Source organism: Cetorhinus maximus, chromosome 23 (assembly GCF_964194155.1).
Source record: "Cetorhinus maximus chromosome 23, sCetMax3.hap1.1, whole genome shotgun sequence".
Lineage (NCBI taxonomy): Eukaryota > Metazoa > Chordata > Chondrichthyes > Lamniformes > Cetorhinidae > Cetorhinus > Cetorhinus maximus.
Genome location: NC_135901.1, coordinates 46,622,846 through 46,642,527, shown reverse-complemented (window position 1 = coordinate 46,642,527; position 19,682 = coordinate 46,622,846). Strand labels below are relative to the sequence as shown.

At 43.0% G+C, this 19,682-nt stretch overlaps 1 protein-coding gene and 1 non-coding gene across 2 annotated transcripts in view; both read right to left on the bottom strand.

Moving 5' to 3' along the window:
• LOC144698020 (uncharacterized) overlaps positions 1 to 19,682 on the bottom strand; it is a 148,964-nt gene that overhangs the window by 65,673 nt on the left and 63,609 nt on the right. The gene's annotated exons all lie outside the window — the stretch shown is intronic.
• Positions 395 to 466, bottom strand: trnae-cuc (transfer RNA glutamic acid (anticodon CUC)). Its single transcript has one exon. It is a non-coding gene; the product is annotated as a tRNA-Glu (tRNA).

Genomic DNA, 19,682 nt, shown 5'->3' with positions numbered 1-19,682 from the left:
TTTCCATTGTGTTGGATATCGGTACATGGTAGGCCTAATTGTTTTCCCATTACATTTGAAATGAATATTCGAAAAAAAGCCGCTTGCCTGGGAGCTCACTGGATAATAGTGGAGCCGGCAACATCAGGAGTGATACTTGTGCCAATGCAAACAGTAGGCAGCAAAATTCGCACTGCTCCCACCCATATTTTGCCTCACACCAACATTTCTATGGTCAGTGCCTTGTAAACAGCCCTTTTCCTCTCCTCTTACCTTCACTACCACTCACGAGTGTGATGTCTTCCAGATCTGAGGCGAAACTTAAACTCTCACTCCACTGAATATGGTGGGGTTTTTAAACGCTTCTGCTCAATGAGTGATCAAGACTCGTTTCAAGAAATACAATAAATCAACATTCCCTGACCGGGAATCGAACCCGGGCCGCGGCGGTGAGAGCGCCGAATCCTAACCACTAGACCACCAGGGAAGCTGCAATTCCACTTTTCGATTCGGCTTTTCTTTGCTGCTTTTGCCTATTGTTTTTCAGTTCCGATCTCTTTCACCACAAAACTGCCTGTTTAGGTTCAAGATAAACGACTTCGTCAGCCAATGAAAACAACGGTTGCTGTGATCTGGAGCATGAAACCAACAGTGAGATGAAATAGTCCCACAAGCTGCACATGCGTAACTTTCAATTTCCAAAACCCTCCACCCTATTCGCTGTTGGTCCAAAGGAATCGCCAATCCCGAGTCACTGGACATCAGGGAAACTACCACTAAGGCTTGACATTTGGATTATGGAGGCAACTTTTGACTTTTTTTTTCATTCCTGATCTCCTTCACCAGAGACAAGTTTCTCCGACCGAATGGTCTGTTTCGGTTGAATACAAGTGACTTCTTCACCAATGAGAAGAACCTTTGCTGTTAAGCTGGAACATGTAATCTTAACTTTACTCCTTTAAGACAGTTCTTAAAGCCTCCCCCTTTGACCGAGCTTTTTGTCATCTGACCGAACATGTGGATCAGTGTCACACTTTGTTATATAATGATCCTGGGTAACGCCTTGTGACGTTCCAACAGGTGAAAGGCGCTTTATATATACAAGTTGTTGCTGTTGTAGGATATATTTAGAAAGGGCTAATCTCCTCTTTTATCTTTCACGCTGTTACTTTTTTCATCGACATTTTAACCTGAACTAATGTGAATCAAGTTTGCGACGTTAAAAAAGTTTTAACCCCCTCAGGGAACTGAACCTCATTGACAATCACAGAGGAACAGACACAGAGAGATATACACCGAGAGTGACAGAGGCTTAAGGAGCGACACACACCAAGAAAGCAAGGAAGTCATCAACTTGGCTCAGTGTTTGTTCCATTTCCGAAAGCAAATTTCTTGAATGCTGACAAATGAATGGAAATAAGAAAATACCGACGTATTTGGATGGGTTTCCTTCTAAATAACTGATAATTAATTTGGTTAAAATCACAAATGGTGAAAACTTTAATCCGCAGGATTCCAACCGTCGTGTTCATATTTACAACAAACGTAACTTATCGAACTTTCACTCACTTGAATAAACAAGCCTGGATAATGCTCTTACCAGGTTTCAAACCACAGCACCATCATACGTGAAGCGAATATGACCCCACTCGCCTCTATAAACCCTGCGCTGTAAAGAGCCCAATGGAGCTGTCTGGAATGTTAAGCGGTGACGTCATGCAGCAGCACTTTGGGTCTTTGTTTTGAAGAAATGGAATTCGGCTGTTCTCATTAGGAATGCTGGAGACAGACTGGTCAACAATGTCGTCATCAAATGGCACAGAACTATAAGAGGATCTTCCACCCATCGTCTCCATGTCAGTTTTGTACAAAGAGCTTTATAATTAATGACAATTTCCTTCTCTTCCTCCTTAATCCTGTTTTTTTTTTCACTTTCAAGCCATTGCACAATTCCCGTTTGGAAACTCGGTGTTAAGAAAACCAATATTGAAAGTTTCAGCTGGTTCCTCACTTGAGAAAATACGTCAGACTTGCTCCGGGACTGATGTGGATGTGGTGCCAGTCAAGCAGACTGCTTTGCCCATGATGGTGTCCATTGTCTTCACTCTCACCACATCTTTGGAGTTCAGCTCTTTTGTCTATGTTTGAACCAAGGCTGTAATGAGGTTTGCAGAGCTTTACTTTAGTCAGAGGAACAAGACAATATAATTTGCAGGCTAACCTGGATCTTTTAAAAAATACATTCACATAATGTGGGCTTATCTGTCTGGGCCAGAATTTATTGCCCATTCCTAATTGCCCTTGGGAAGGCGGCCTGCCTTCTTGAACCGCTGCAGTCCATGTGGTGTAGGTATACCCACAGTGCTGTTAGGAAGGTAGTTCCAGGATTTTGACCCAGTGACAATGAAGGAACGACGATATATTTCCTAGTCAGGATGGTGAGTGACTTGGAGGAGAACTTCCAGGTGGTGGTGTTCCTATCTATCTGCTGCCCTTGTCCTTCTAGCTGGTAATGGTCGTAGGTTTGGACGCTGCTGTCTCAGGAGCCTTGGTGAATTCCTGCAGTGAATCTTGTAGATGGTACACACTGCTGCTACTGCACATCAGTGATGAAGAGAATGAATGTGGATGTGGTGCCAGTCAAGCAGACTGCTTTGCCCATGATGGTGTCCATTGTCTTCACTCTCACCACATCTTTGGAGTTCAGCTCTTTTGTCTATGTTTGAACCAAGGCTGTAATGAGGTCAGGAGCTGAGTGGCCCTTGCAGAACCCAAACTGGACATCAGTGAGCAGGTTATTGCTAAGTCAGTGCTGCTTGATGACCCCTTCCATTACCTTACTGATGATGGTGAGTAGACTGATGGGGCGGTAATTGGCCAGGTTACATCATTCTCACTCTTTCATTCCCAATTTGGTGGGAAGAACGAGGAGAGGCAGCATAAATTGCAGGGATCCGGGGGAAAGGCCAGGTAATGGCCATGACAAGACGGGCAGAAAGACCGCTTTCTCTGCTGTAACTTTTATGATTTCATACAACTAATAGTGGCATAGGAGCAACTTCTGCTGTCGTGGCCGAGTGATTAAATCGATGGATTGGAAATCCATTGGGGTTACCCCACGCAGCTTCGAATCCTGCTGACTACGTTTCCTGTTATTTCTGACTTTAACTGCACACAGGCAGAACTAATTGTCGTTTGAATTGAGGAAAAGTGATCCAAACACATCCGTGATCTCTTATGTCCATTCATTGTCAGCCTTCTGCAAATCTCCAGTCGGAAATGGAAAAAAAATGAGCTAATTTTGTGACATGATTTCATCCTGGCATTTGTTTCTCCTTAGGCCTCTGTCAGTCTCGGTGTATACAGCTGTTTGTTTTCCTCTGTGTGGGTCAATGTGGTTCAGTTCCCTGAGGGGGTGAACACATTTTTACGAGCATAAACTGTATTCACATTCGTGGTGCAACTTCACATTACAATGTTACAGTGAAAAATGTCAGGATGAAAGAGACAACAGGAGTCTGTCTTTTTCTACGTATGGACTACAACAACAACTTATATTTATAAAGCTCCTTTTACCTCATGAAACGTCACAAGACGTTGCCCAGGATCATTATATAACAACGTGTGACACTGAGCCACATATTCGGTCAGATGACTAAAATCTCGGTCAATGGGGGAGGCTTTAAGAACTGTCCTAAAGGAGGAAAGTATTGATTTCATGTTCCAGCGAACAGCAATAGTTCTTCTCATTGGCTGAAGACGTCACTTGTGTTCAAACGACACAGACCACTTGGTCAAAGAAAGTTGTCCCTGGTAAAAGGGATCTGGAAAGGGAAAATGCCATAAGAAGCCTGCATGTGTAAAACTGCTAGGTTAGTGGTTAGAATGTGGTAACTTTATCAGTACAGCCTGCGTTCGTTTCCTGGTTAGGGATTTGAAACTTATTCCTCCTGGGCGAGCTGTTCAAATCAATGTGATTGATTTGCTGGTTGAAAATAACACTGTAAAGCTCGGCTAGAATTGGTGGAGTGAGAGTGGAAGTTTCACATCAGAGCTGGAAATGTCAGAAGGGCAAAACTCGGGAACAAACCCAGAATCGGAGTGACAGAGTGAAAATAAAAGAGAAGAGCTGTGATACGTTGCAAAGCACTGACTATAGAGCTGGTGGTGCGAGGCAGAATATTATTCCTGTATTACCCATGTCACATGCAGCTCTAATTTCCTGATTTATCCCATGCTCAACATTCCCACTGCAGTTTGGTGGCCTATAAACAACTCCCACCAATGTTTGCTGCCTCTTGCTGTTTCTTAGCTCCACCCAAACTAATTCCACATATTGATCCTTCAATCTAAGATCCTCTGTCACTAATGTACCGATCTCGTTCCTTATTAACAGCGCGACCCCGCCTCGATTTCCTTTTTGTCCATTCTTCCTAAAAGTATACAGATCAACCAATCACACTGCTCTTTGAAAGCAGCACACAGGGCCGAATGGCCTCTTTTCTTTGCTGTAACTTTCTGTCATTTTATTTTTCCTAATACCACGGTTAAGATGAACTTTCTTACCTTCCATACGATGCTTTGAATTCAAGGCATTCAGCAAATTCAGCGAGTTGTCTTTTCATTTATGGCAGGGAATTTGGAACCGGACTCGTTGAGCGGCAACTAAATGTTTTCAATCGTCAGATGGAGCTCACTGAGTCCAAACAGGCACTGTTAGCATCAGCCTGTTATGTACATTCTTGCTGTACATCTTCTGAGCTATAAGCTGATCACAGCTCCACTTTCTGCACATTGACAGTGTGAAAATAAGCACAATTTCAAATCTTAACAAGGTGCATATTTGTGATTTTCTGTGTGTGTCAATGTGGTTCAGTTTCCCATTTTCACCACCCAAACATTGGCCATGTTAGTTCTGTGGCTTCATGTCAAGGTGGTACAGGGAAAAAAAGAGCAGTTTTAAAACATCTCTCTCTTTTCTTTGAATGGAAACTGTTCAGCAACTAAACGTTCGGATGTTACTGGGTGATGATTGAAGTTTTCACGTGACCTTATTAAGTAGCTGAGAACGCTCGAATGGCCAATTCCTGATCATATTTTTTAATATTCTAATTCAGTGTCAATGTTGGTGAAGACAATGTTTGTGTCTAATCTGAATGTGGTAGTGAGGCCGAGTGGGCTCAGCCGCTGGTTCAGGTTTCGATCTCCCTGGTGATTTGGGCTTCAGTCCCACCGCTGCCAAACTTTCTGGTGGTTTGTTATTTGAGGCGCTTCCAAGTAATTCTCCGTGGGGTGAAGGGGCAGCTGAGCTGAGCTGTGCAGTGTTGTATTTCAGTTGGAAGAATGAGGAGAGACAGTGTAAATCCCAGGGTGACTGGGAAAAGGTGGGGCAATGGCACGGACTGGAAGACCTTCTTTCACTGGAACTCTCTGCATTCATTCTATTATTTTAAACAAACAACTTGCAGCCTTTACCCAATTGTCCTGGCCGAGTGCTTAAGGCATTTTTACACATGGTTCGAATCCTGCCAACTCCCCTTCTTCTCATTCCTGACTGACCCAAACTGTCTGGAGAATAAATTATCAGTCAAATGAAAAAGAAAACCACCCAAACACCCCCGTGTTTCTTACTATTGTTCATCTGGAAACATTCACTACATTTGGCCCCTGAAATGGAACAATAATTGACCAAGTTGGTGACATCCTTGCTTTCTGGGTGTTTGTCTCTCCTGAGGCCTCTGTCACTCTCGGTGTATGTGTCTGTGTGTGTTCCTCTGTGTGTGTCAATGCGGTTCAGCTCCCCGAGGGGATGGACACATATTCACTTCATAAATTTGACTCACATTAATTGTGCAGCTTCGTATTAAAATGTCAAAGAGAAAAATATCAGGATGAAAGATGCAAGAGGAGTTTGCAATGTTTGGAAGGAGGTGCAGCTAAGAAGTGGAAGATGTGAATGATGTTATTGATGATTGAGAGGAATGTATTGTAACCTTGGGGATTTTGTAGGCCGATTACCTTCTACACTTTGAAATTCAGAACAAGCTGAGGCTCCAGGGAGGAAGGAACATTGATCTCCCTGAATATTTGCATAGGGAATAATAACTGTGCATTCCCGGCTAGTTTACCCGGTAAAGGGTGAGACTCTTAATCTCAGCATCGTGGGTTCGAGCCCCATGCTGGGCCCCGCCGTTTTTTTGAAGCTTTGATGGGTGATCCCCAACTCCCCATCCCTCCAGCAGTGTCACCGCTCAAACTGAGTCTTTCTCCATCCCGCTTTGTTAATATCACAGCCGCTGGTTTCTGAGTCTTACTCTTCTGGAAACTAACTCACCTGGTCCCTTTACCCCGCCTTTTCCCCGGAGACCTGCATTTTCTGTCCAATTCTCTTTTGAAATCTGCCTCTCCCACATGCTCAGGGAGTGCATTGCAGATCCTAACCACTCGCTGTGTAACAGAGAAACCCCTTTAGAATTATCGGCTTCGGGACAAGCAGAATACTCAGTGACAGACAAAACACCGAAAGGCTCGAAGGGAGACGGCACCGGTTGTAGGAGAGCTGGTTCCCAGTGACATGGATGTGTCTGCAATGGGTGGGATCAGACTTTTTCCATGTGCCCACAATGAATGTCCCACCCTTTATTTGGGAAGAGTAAAACTGATAGGGAATAATTGTCATTGCAGTCGCGGCAATCTGAAGCTCTCTCTCACTGAGCCATTGGTTTAGGATATCTTACAGAGTGCAAGTGCTTTTATTAAGTCTCTGTGGTGCAATTAATCAGCGCGTTTGGCTGTTATTTGAAAGGTTGGTGGTTCGAGACCACACAGGGACGAAGCTGGCACTTTTTTCGCCCCATCATTACTCATTAACGCTCTGATTTATTTCGGGGCCCTGAAACTACAAGAAAATCCATCCCACACCCCACGTTGAAAACTCGGCTGTCACCCACTGAGTTCCCACACCAAGCTCTGTTTATGGATATTCATTTCGGACATAACAAAGAATATGAACGATCGTGAACCCCCATCTAAATCAATAGAGATCTATGAGGCTATTTGATTGAAACAAGCCCATCAATTAATCGCTCTTCCTCAGCTCCACAGTGAGTGATACAGGAACAAGTCGCAATAGTCCAGCCCCGCACTCTCCAATCACCCGCTGCCAGCGGAAACATCTTCTTATTTTGCTGAATGTTATCTTCAGAAATGCTGAAGAGCGAATCTAATGTGGCTGCAAGATCCAGCATTCAGTTCACATTCAACAACAAACAGGAATGGGAGCGATACAACTTTTCCACACAGCTGGGTGATAATGTTTCCCCGAGCACTGAATGGAGTAACTTGCACATGTGAAATGAGTGGGGTAACTACAACGCTACAGGAACATTTCCCTGCCTGGATCCCAGTGGAGCTGTCTGGAATGTTAAGCGGTGACGTCATGCAGCAGCACTTTGGGTCTTTGTTTTGAAGAAATAGAATTCGGCTGTTCTCATTAGGAATGCTGGAGACAGACAGATCAACAATGTCATCGACAAATGGCACAGCGCAGTAAGAGGACCTTCCACTCATTCTATTTATAACCAGCCTTTTACGAAGATCTTGCCAATTAGTCCCAATTTCCTTCTCTCTTTCCATGAATCAGAAATTTCTCCCTTCCAACCATTTCCAAATTCCCTTCTGAAGAAGGAGTTTCTGCAGAATCCATGCAGTTTGCCTTAATGAACATTTCCCTTACCCAATGAAATGAAGAGTTGGACTAGGGTTCCTTCTGAAGTTTTTGATATAAACATTAGTTATTTGTGCAATTAATTTCATATTGAATTTACAAAAGATGTTTATTCTGATCGGACATGTCCTCAGTATTTTGTCACTCATGATTACCATGAAACTATCGTTGATTGCCATACAAACCCATTCACCAGTCCTTTAGGGAATTCAATCAGTCGTCCTTAACTGGTCTGACCTGCCTGTGACTCCAGTCCCACAATGATGTGGTTGATTCTCAACTACCCTCCGAAATACTTTAACAAGTTACACAGCTCAAGGACAATTCTGGATGGGCAACAAATGCTGGCCAGCTGTGCCTATGAAAGAATGAAGATCCATGATGAGGAGCGATGAAAAGTGATTTTGAACCATCTCTCCCATTCCCTTGTGTTCAATCACAGTATCAGCTGTGCCTGCCTTTAGGTTAATGCTAGTCTTTGGATCACACTGGTAGTCATCTTTCAGTCAATAAGTTACTGTGAATTTGCATTTGTAAACTCATTAATTTCTGTTGTTGACTAAAGAAACTGGTATTTTTTTTGTGCATAGTCAGTTTCATCCCTCCTGAATTTGAGAACGCTTTTTGAAGTTGGTGAAGGGCAAATTTAATGTGGCGCCGAGATATTATATTCAGTTAATATTCAGCAACAAATGTGAATTATGGAACTTTCCCTCACACTTAGATGTGTAAATCTCGATAATGTTTCTACCCATTTCCAGACAGTGGGCCTTTTGCATGTACTTGATAACCACTACACTACAGAAACAATGGACAGAACCACAGAGAGTGACTTAGTATATCAAACCCTGCAGTCTTACTGCACGCCCGAACCCTGGTTTGTGGAAGTCCAGTTTGGCTGAAAAACATAGCCATGCGGCAGAGAAATTGATCTGAAATTAGAATCATAAAATGTCACAGCACATCAGCAGGTCATTCAACACTTCACACATGTGCGAACTATCTCACTGTAATTCGTCTCATTTTTGTCTCTTTCTCATAACTGTGCCTTTTGGAGAAAATCATTCAAAGCCTGGGGAAGTGCCAATGATACATGGCTGTGACATAATATATTCAGTTATTGTTTAGCAACAAACGGGAATTGTGCAACTTCCCGCAATTAGATGATTCAGTTTTGATAATGTCTCTACCAGCTTTTGAACCAGTGACCTTGTGCATGTGAAGCGAATGTGATAACTACTATTTGTATTTTTATTCATTTATGGGACGTGGGCATCGCTGGCGATGCACCACAGAAACAATTTGCGAGAAAATGCCAAAGGGACTTGTATAGAATTTCAAACTGTGTAGACCTGCTGCACTGCAAGATCCTGTTTCACAGGTATAAAATTGGGGCGGGGCATTTTGGAATGCTGCAGAGAAATTGATCTAATTGTAAACTGACACAGCGCATTAGGAGGCCATTCGACCCATCGGGTTTGTGCTTTCTTCAAAGAGCTAACCACTTAGTTCCAATATCATTCTTTTCCTTCAGAACCCTGCAGGTTTTTTTTCCATGTCAAATAATTATGAATTCCTTTTTGAAAACTCTGAGTTAAGGAAAACAATATTGAAAGGAGCTTCTGCAGTGTCCATGCACAGTGTGTGAAAATTAACAAAGTTTCCCTGACCCAATGACACGGAGAGTTGGACTGGGGATTCATATGTTGTCTTAGAAATGAAGAGGAATATTTATTTATGCAATTGATTTCCTATTCAATATTTAAATGAAGTTTATTCTGACCAAGCATCTCAGTCGATATATACAATGTAATTCCCCTTATTGTACAGCCTGTTACAGAGGCTGTTATAGAAAAGAGGGAAAGTTTTGCTACAGCTATACAAAGCCCTGGTTAGATCACACCTGGAGGATTGTGTATAGTTCTGGGAACGGCACCTTATAAAGGATCAATATTGGTCTTGGAAACAGGGCAGTGCTGATCCAGCAGAATGTCAGTTCTGGAATGTAAGTGGACATTCTCCCCTCCGTAAATTGAGGTAATCCAAAACTGCTGTCCGTGTCTTCACTCACAGCAAGTCCCATTCCCCTATCACCCTCTACTCGTTGACCTACATTGGTTCCCTGTCAAAGAATGCATTTACTTCAAACTTTGTGTATCCTTGTGTTCAAATCTCCCGTTGTTCTCGCCCCTCCCTATCTCTGAGATCTCCTCGAACCCCAGAAGCCTCTGAAATATCTGTGCCCCTCTAATCCTGGCCTGTTGTACGTTCCCAATCAGAATCGCTCCACCATTGGTGACCGAGGTTTCAGTTACCGAGGCCCCAAGCTCTGGAATTCCCTCCCTCCACCTCGACCTCTCTTTCCTCCTTTAAGGCGCTCCGTAAAACCTATCTCTTTGACCAAGCTTTTGTTCACCTGGCCCAACATCTCAATATGTGTGTCAGTGTCAGACTCTGTTACATAATGATCATGTCAACCACCTTTGGAGGTTTTATTACGTTAAAGATGCTATCTAAATATAAGCTGTTGTTGTAATGGGGCATATAGAGAAGGAGACAAGCTCCTCTTCCAACTTTCACCCCGATATTTTTTTGATCTGAAGTTGCACAACTAATGTGAATAAAGTTTGTTCTGTTAAAAATGTGCCCATTCCCTCGGGGAACTGAACCACATCGACACACACAGACCAACGGAAAGAAGAAACCACGGGAATGTTTGCGTCGTTTTGATTCCGTTTATCCAATAATTAATTCCATGGGCACCTTATTAAAATCAGGAATGATGAGAACTGGAGACGGTAGGATTTGTACCTCTGTGAGGAGACCCCACAGGATTCCAATTCCATCCCCATATCCACTCAGCCTTCAACACAGGGCCGATAATGACGTCACTGCTGTTTGTATAAAATCACAGACGGCTACATCAGACGGTCATTCAGCATGTCGTCTCTATGGAAGAGCAACTCAACTACTGTAGTACCACACCCGACCTTTCCCCCACAGCAACTCTCCTCGTTCTCTCTGTCAATATGAGGTGGCATCTGCTTGTCCTAATGGGGCTGCTAAATGTTGAGCAGCGGTGGGAGGCGAACTCACGATTTCGTGCATACTTTAAGCCAGCGCCTTGGCTCGCTCAGCCTCGCTGGGCGAAATTTATGAACCGCTTCCTTCACAAGTTTTGGCACTGAAATAGAACAAAAACTATAGATTAGGAATAGGCAAAATACTGCGGATGCTGGAAATCTTAAACAAAAGCAAAAAATGCTGGAAAAACTCAGCAGGTCTGACAGCATCTGTGGAGAGAAAGGCAGAATTAACGTTTCGAATCCGTATGACTCTTCTTCAGAGCTAAAGGGAAGTAGAAATATGAAGTCTTACTTCCCTTTAGTTCTGAAGAAGAGTCATGTGGACTCGAAACGTTAACTCTGCCTTTCTCTCCACAGATGCTGTCAGACCTGCTGAGTTTTTCCAGCATGTTTTGGTTTTGTTTCAGAGTAGGAATAGATCATTCGGAACCTCAAACCTGCTCTGTCAGTTTATCAGATCATCCTGCACTTTGTAACAGAAATCATCTCCACTCAAAAACACAACGAGCTACAGTGAAGGGTTGGCACCATTTAAACTCTCATTCAACTGGTCTGGGTCCAAATCTCCCGTTAGAAATGACAAGAAAACTTCTCACTGATTTCACTCCGGGTCTTGACTTCAGAAGGACAGGACACAAAGTAACAAAGTACATTTCGACAGAATTGGTTATAAAATGGCAGAATGACTGGGAAAGTGCATCCGTGGTGTTGGGAAACATAAAATTATAGAAAGTTACAGCAAAGAAAGAGGCCACTCGGCCTGGCGTGCTGCTGTCAAAGAGCAGTTGTGATTGGTTGACCAGGAGTGGTCAATTACTCTTCCATTTCACACTGCGAATTTAGTGAATGTTTGCAGATGATCAGAAATAAGACACACGGGGTATTTGGATGTTTTTTATTCAACTTAACCGATAATTAATTCCACAGACCGTCAGTTAAAATCAGGAATGATAAGAAGCATAAACAACCGTGGTCAAACCTGCGTGAGAAAACTCCAGCCAATTTCCAGTCCATCAGTTTAACCAATTCGCCACAATACCTAGTGAAAGTTCGCTATTGTTTGTATAAAATAATAGAATGGAGACAGGGAGTAACAGAGAAAAAAGATTTTCAGTCTGTGCCATTGCCCCAACCACCTCTCCCCATTCCCCCAACCAAAATGCAACACTTCACAGGTCAGCCGTCCCCTGGCCGCACGGAGGATTTTTTGGAAGCGTCTCAAACAACAAAGCACTGGAAAGTTTAGCAGCCGCGGGACTGGAGCCCAAAGCAGGAAAGCCTCGGCCAGCATCTTAGCCCACTCGGTGACTCAGTACCACATTTAGAGCAGAAACAACCATTGCCTTGACCGGCATCGGCTCTGAATTAGAGTGTGGGAAAAATATGATCAGAAATAGGCCATTCGGCCCCTCGGGCATTCTCAGCTACTTCATAAGATCATGTGAAAACTTCAATCATTATCCGCTTTGTAACATCCGGGCATTTAGTAGCTGAACAGTCTCCACCCAAAAAGAAACAGAAAGAAATGTCCTCTTGCATCTTTTAAAACAGCGCTTTTGTTTTCTCTGGACTATCTTAATCTGAAGCCACAAAACTATCGTAAACAATGTTTGGGTGGTAAAAATGATGAACTGAACCACATTGACACACACACAGGAACACACACAGACATCGACACCAAGAGTGACAGAGGACAAGGGTTTGTTTCTAAGGAGAGACAAACACCCAGAAAGCAAACCTGACACCAACCTGGCTCCGTTTTTGTTCCACTTCTGACTGTAAGTTTCGTGAATATTTTCGTGAATGAACGGAAATAGGAAAACGCCCGAGTGTTTGGATGGACTTGATTCAATCTAACCGATAATTAACTCTGTAAACACAGAGTTAAAACCAGGAATAATGAGAAGCGGGAAACCCCAATGGATTTGGACTCCATCGCCTTCGCTACTCAGTCACCACGACTGACTCAATGCACAGGGTGATGTTGTTAGTATGAAATCATGGATGGCTACAGCAGAGAAGGAGAACATTCTTGTCCGTGCCGGGTCTCTGGAAGAGCAATTTAACTCATTCCATAACCCCCGTCTTTTTCCTCACAGCAATTTATCTTGAATCTGTCTCTCCTCGTCCTTCCTGTTAAAATGAAACACCGCACACAAACCGTACAATTCGATTTGAGCTGGCACTTGTTCGACTCGCTGTTCAAGCTGCTCATGTAGAACTTTCAATTTCCAAAACCCACTAACCTCATCACTGCGGCTCCTGTGAAACTGACAAGGGAACACGCGGCAGAAATTCATCACTGAAAGTGACTGACACACATCAAATTCTACACGCGTTTACCTTTGTAGGAGGCTGTGGCACAGTGGTACTTTCACTGGTTTGGGATTCTGGGGATCAAATCTCACCATGGCAAATGGTGAAATTTGTTTTCAATAAAAAATCTTGTGATCATCACTAATGGCAGTAGGGACGAAAATCTGCTGTCCCAGCAATAACTCTTATATACTCTCTGGAAGAGGGCTGACTTAGCCAGGGACTACCCACCCATCCAGTTTATGAACCCAATCTTTCCCTAGAAAGCAGGGAATGGGAATGTAAGACACGAGAAGGGTTCACAGGACCTGATTGTCCCAGACACTGATTATAGGAATGTGCACAGTATCAATTATCCACATTCTTGTGTATGTTGTTAAACTTTGAAATTATTTTGAACTGATTTTCAATGTGAAGAATCGGAATGAGCTTATTTTGTTCAGTAGATATACAAGAAGGTACATGCTCATGTGCAGGCACTGCGTGTTTGAAACTCAAGTGAATGGTTCATATCATTTCTGCAGTTGTACTAGTCTGGTTTCAAATTCAGTTCCTAATCTGTTTAGTGTCTGGAATTCAAAGTGTTGGATAAAAGGACAAGATGTACATCTCGCTAGATTGAGTTATGAAATGCCATAATAACTTAGAGAGATGCAACCGGGGTGTTAGGAAACACAAAATGACAGAAAGTTACAGCAAATAAAGAGGCCATTCGGCCCTGTGTGCTGCTTTCAAAGAGCAGTGTGATTGATGTGAATATTCGAGGGTGTTCGTAATTTAGGAAGGATGGGCAAAAAGAGAAAGGAGGCGGAGTCGCACAGTTAATAACGACAAGATCGGTACATTCAAGAGAGAGGGTCATAGGTTGAAGGATCAAGATGTAGAATCAATTTTGGTGGAGCTAAGAAACAGCAAGAGGCAGCAAACATTGGTGCGAGTTGTTTATTGGTCACCAAACTGCAGTGGTAATGTTGGGCACTGTAATAAATCAGGAAATTAGATCTGCAAGTAACATGGGTAACACAGGACTAATATTCGGCTGTGCACCACCAGCTCTATAATCAGTGCTTTGTAACCCATCACAGCCCTTCTCTTTCATTTTCACGCCCTCTGCATCTGTTCTTGACTTGTTGCACGTGTGACATTTCCAGCTCTGACGTGAAACTTTAACTCTCACTCCCCTAACTCTGACAGAGATGTTCTGTGTTGCTTTCAGCCAGGAAGACAATAACATTGGTTTTAACAGTTCGCCCAAGGGCAGTAAATCTCAATTTCCTGACAGGGAATCAAACCTGAGGTGCAGCAGTGAAAGTGCTGAACCCTAACCAGTCGGCCATCAGGGAAGATGCTAACAGGGCTGGAAATTTGGCTCATGAAGGCTGATTTTGGCATTTTTTCATTCCCGATTCCTTTCACCAGAGATAAATTTTTCTGACCAAATGGTCTGTTCAGGTTGAACACTATGAGCCAACGAGAAGAACCATTGCTGTTATCTGGAACATGAAATCGATAGCTTCCTCCTTTAATACAGTTCTTCGCCTTTGACAGAGCTGTTAGTCATCTGACCGAATATGTGACTCGGTGTCACACTTTGTTATATAATGATCCTGGGGAACACCTTGTGGCGTTTCATTAGGTTAAAGGCGCTTTATAAATATAAATTGTTGTTGCAGTTTAACAGACAGAGAAATAGACAAACTCCTCTTGCACCTTTTACCATGAGAGTTTTTCCTTGTAACATTTTAAAATGAAGTTGCACAACTAAATTAAATAAAGTTTGTGCTGGTAAAATGTGTTCAACCCCTTGGGGAACTGAAGCACATTGGCACATACAGAGGAACACACACAGACGGATACATCGAGTGTGACAGAGGCCTAAGGAGAAACAAACGCCCATAAAACAAGATGTCACCAACTTGGCTCAGTTTTTGTTTCATATCCGACTGGAGACTTGCAGAAGACTGACACAGAAATGGATTTGTTTGGATGTTTTTTCTTCTATTTGAATTAGAATTAATTCTACAGACAAGCAGAAATAACGAGAAGAACAGTGAGCAAGATTCAAACCTACATCGGGAGGCCCCAATGGATTTTAAGCCCATTCACCTTAAACACTGGGCCACAACTACAGAACTTGCTAACATGCTAATATTATTTGTTTAAAATCATAGAATGGTTACAGCAGGGAAAGTGGGCCTTCTGCCCATCCTATCATTGCCATTACCTGACCTTTTCTCTAGAACCCTGGAATTTACAGTCTCTCGTCGTTCTTCCTACAAAATAATAGCATGTTTAGTTAAAACACAGAAGTCTCGTTCAGCCAATAACAGCATCGAGTGTGTTAGACATGAACATGAAGTGAACAGTGAGGTGAAATACTGCCACAAGCTGCGGATGTACAACTTCCAATTTCCAAAACCCACCAACCTCATCAATGCGGCTCCTCTGGAACTTTCAAGGGAAATATTGATCCTTAAAAGGGGCCGCTCCCAGAACTATACACAGTCCTCCAGGTGTGATCTAACCAGGGCTTTGTATAGCTGTAGCAAACCTTTCCCTCTTTTCTATAACAATCTCTGTAACAGGTTGTACAGCAAAAGATATTAGATTGTATATTTCGACTGAGAAAAACGAGGAGGTGCTTGATCTCACAGCCATGTGTCCTGGTCAATGTTCACGAATATTAATCTGCAATATAATGAAAAAAACATTTAGGCCGGCATCGAGCCCATTCGAAATCTATAGAATTATTGGATTCAAACAAACCCATCAATTATTCTCTCTTCCTCAGCTCCACAGTGAGTGAGACAGGGAAAAGCAGAAAAGCAGCAATATTCCGGCCCTGCACTCTCCAATCACCCGCTGCCAGCAGAAAGCAGCAACTGCAGCTTGAATGAGCGGGTTACTGCCCATCCCTGGAACACAAGATACTCCAACCCGGGACAAACTTCCCAATTCACCGAACACAGGCTCAAGGAAATGCAGGTAGATTATATCCCGGTCCCTAACCTCCGAGCAGCATTTACTGAATACCCGAGGGAACGAGTCACAAACAAAAGTAACACCAACTTTCTAAATCTTTTTATTGGATGTGTTCATTTCATTTTAAGTTCTGTAGATGGGAAAATGGCCGAAATAGAGGTTGGTGAATAACAGCTTGGAACCATGTTCCTCTCGCCCACTGCAATGCTGATCCTTCCAATTTACAGGTATTTGGGGGCAATTATCAGTTTGATACTCAGATTAGCTCCGTCTCCATATTATAAGATGAATCTAGCACTGGAGAAGGTAGAACCATAGAACACTACAGCACAGAAAACAGGCCATTCGGCCCTTCTAGTCTGTGCAGAAATATTATTCCACTAGTCCCATTGACCTGCACCTAGTCCATAGCCCTCCAGACCTATCCCATCTATGTATCTATCTAATTTATTCTTAAAACTTAAGAGTGAGCCCGCATTTACCAGGTCAGATGGTAGCTCGTTCCACACTCTAACCACTCTCTGAGTGAAGAAGTTCCCCCTAATGTTCCCCCTAAACCTTTCCCCTTTCAATCTAAAGCCATGTCCTCTCGTGTTTATTTCTCCTAATCTAAGTGGAAAGAGCCTACTCGCATCTACTCTGCCTTTTCCCCTCACAATTTTGTTAACTTCTATCAAATCTCCCCTCATTCTTCTACGCTCCAAGGAATAAAGTCCTAATCTGTTTAATCTTTCCCTGTAACTCAACTCCTTAAGACCCGGCAACAATAAAGATTTACTGGATTGATGTTAGAACTGAAAAGTTTTAACATTCAACAAAGATTGAATTGATTAAACAGGTTTTCTCTAGAAAACAGGGTGAGGCATGACCTGATCGAAGCCTTTAATATTCCGAAAGGGTTTGGAAGATGCTTCCACTTACGGATAGACAAGAATAAATAAAAGTTGGTCACCAGGAAATCCAATGTCCAATTCAGAAGCAACGTCTTTAATCAAATATAAAAGCAGAAAATGATGGAAATACTCAGAAAATATGGGAATTAAACTATGTCTCTCCTCAGACGCTACCAGACCTGTTTAGAATTCGAAGTTCTGTTTTTATTTCAGATTTACAGCATCGCCTTTCATTTTTTTCTTCAGAAGAGAATGTAGAGCCCATTGCCAGAGGATTAGAAATCCAAGTCTGTGCTGGACACGCCTAGGTAAAGTCACACTGTGAAAACATCATTCAGCAGCTAATTATGGAAAAAGGTTTACTCGATCATCTGATTAGTTGACACAGCAACAGTCACATCTGATGGAGAAAATTTAGAGATTTCTTGCGTGTGAAGGCATTTACTCAGTTTGGCCACCAGTGAACAATCCAGCTATAAAAGTTCAAAGGATTTGCTCCGCAATAGGCGCATTCTTACTGACAAGACGGAGTTTAAATGTTTGGTGTATGGAAGGAGAAATCACTTCTTCACCTCAAATGCGAAGAATCCAGTGAATTCACATCTAACTGTAGGGGTTTGTTTTGTTGTTAATTACACCCAGGATAGAAGCATGGTAGAGGCCGATACAATTTATCGTATCAATTGATTGTATAATTTAAACCTTGACCATAAAGCTGCAATTACCATCGGATCATAAAAATTTATTGGATATGCAATTACGTCCTCCCACCCAGCATTCAATGCGGGACAGAATGTGCCCTATCCAGAGCGCCAGGGTCGTACGCATGCGCATGGCGGTGTCTGATTCGCACCTGCGCATTGCGGGCTCTTGGCTGAGCATGCGCAGTGCTGTCCTCTGAGTCGAGTGGCAGAGTGGGTGAGAAAATGGCGACTGGAGCAAAATAACAGAGTTAGTGGGTGTGCGGGAGGAATGAAGCCAGCGGAGTGGGCAGGGAGGTTTTATAAACACTTGGTGCAGCCCGCAGAGCCTTAATCAGAAACTACAGGCCCCGCGTTTGCAGCGAACAGACCGGATATGGCTGGGTCTCCCTCTGCTCGGCCCGGGGACGCGGCTGTGCAGCAGAGCGCATGCGCGGTCATCCTGGTCCAGGTAGCAGGAGGACAGAATGTTGTGAATATCCTGGACTGACAGGGATGGATTTTGGAAACTCCTTTTCCAGGGGTTTAGAAGGGGAGGATTTACACACAACAAACTCAAACCAAGAGAAATATTTCTCAATTTCTGTCCTGGACTGACAGTGATTGATTGTTTTGCAATCTTTTCATAGGATATCACATGGGAAGGATTTGCAGACGGGAAACTCAAACCAAACATCAGATCAAGATCTGACAGACTCACTCGATTCATCAACCTTTGAGAGTAAGTAATGAGTTTCAGGTCATTATCACTCATTGTGTAAAATTTTTGCTCACACCCCTCCTGTAAATCTTGCTTCTTAACTTAAATCTGTGTCCCATAACCCTTTTATGATCAGATAATGTGAACAGCTTTTCTTTAACTACCTTATGTAAACCAATCATTAACTTGTATACCTCTATCAAATTTCCCCTCAATCTACTTTGCTCCAAGGAAAACAACACCAGTTTTTCCAAACTAATCTAAAATCCTTCACCCGTTGAACCACTCTGGTAAGTCTCCTCTGCACCCTCTTAAGGACCCTCTCATCCTTCATAATGTGTTGTGATCAGTGGTTTACACAAACCCAGATGTTCTGTGTCCATGTCTGTGATGTCATCACACATCGACAATTACACTGTGACATCAGCACACATCGATAATTACACTGTGACATCAGCACACGCCGACAATTGCGCGGTGACATCACCCCGCTCCCAGGGTATTTCCTCAACTGGGAGATTTTTCTCTGACTTCAGTGCTTCTGATATCTTTCCAGCTACATTCTCCGGCAGGAGTTTCCAAAGCTGAAAAGAGTTAAATTGTTTCACAGGTGAGTAGTTTTGACAATTCATCTACAATTTGGAGCTTTTAGTCCTCTGTTATCCGTGTGAGGTCCGACAGCTCTGCGGCTGGTGTGACTCCTTTACTGTGGATCTGATTCTGTGTCTATCCATTGCTCTGTTTCACCTCTGCCCTCCCTGATCACCTCTCTGCTGTTGTCTAACTTTCTCTGTCTCTAATAGTGGGTGTATTTTAGCTCTGTTTAGGATTTTACGGTTACTTCTGCCAACTGCTGCCCTGACCATGTGCTGCTGGCTTACCAGCTATAGCTTCCCACCATGTCTTTCATAGTCAGGAGTTGTTTTTCCTGCGATATAGTCCATCTCTCTTCTACCCCTGAGCTTATATTGATCATCAGCTTCTGTATCATTTTTGTTCCCTGTAGTTCATTCTGCACCCCTGAAATGTTAACTCTGTTTCTCTCTCCACAGATACTGCCTGACCTGCTGTGTATTTCCAGCATTTTCTCTTTTTATTTCAGATTTCCAGCAGCTGCAGTATTTTGCTATTATTTTATTGGCAGGCAAAGTTACTGAGGTGGAAATAGATGGTCTTAGTGATATGTAGTCAGAAGCTCAGCTTAGGGTGAAATATGACACTAAGATTGTGAACAGTTTGGCTCAGCCTCAGAGTTGTCAGAGAGATGGATGGCATTGATGGTTAGGGAGTGGAGTTTGT